The sequence below is a fragment of the Bison bison genome, unplaced genomic scaffold, assembly GCF_000754665.1.
Source record: "Bison bison bison isolate TAMUID 2011002044 unplaced genomic scaffold, Bison_UMD1.0 scf7180017864181, whole genome shotgun sequence".
In the NCBI taxonomy this organism is placed as follows: domain Eukaryota; kingdom Metazoa; phylum Chordata; class Mammalia; order Artiodactyla; family Bovidae; genus Bison; species Bison bison.
Window position 1 is genome coordinate 8,717,586 of NW_011494753.1, and position 549 is coordinate 8,718,134.

Consider the following 549-nt stretch of genomic DNA (forward strand, 5'->3'; position numbering starts at 1 on the left):
GGGGGGGTTGGTTGCATCCTGCCTGCCAGTCCACCCTCGAGGTACGGAGGAGCTGGTAGTGCAGAGCAGGATGGTCTGGGTGGGATGGCCTTGGGCTCCAAGATGGGGGCACTGTTGGAGGTAGGGCTGGAAGGGAGGAGCATGAGGGGGCAGGCTGGGATCGAACTTTTGGCTTCGGCATACAGTATACCATAGATATTCAACAAAGCATGCCTTCCTTCCTGACCTTGCGTTGCTCCTGTTATTTGGGAGAATTTCAGGGGCATCAGCAATGACCAGGTCAGTCCAGGCAGCTGGGGCCAACATGGTCATGGCCTTGGAATCACAGAACACTCTAGGTGGGGGGCTCTGGAGAATTCTGGCAGCCAGAAGTGGCTGTCACCCAGAAGCACCAGATCTGACTGTCCTCCACCTGCACCAGATTTGGCTGTCCCTTACCAGCACCCCACGTGAAAAAGCCAGACAGCAGCCACTGGCCCAAACCTTCTCAGCAGGCCTGGCTTGGGTCCAGGTGTCATGCGTTGGGAGCTGGGTCTTCTGCAGGAGCCA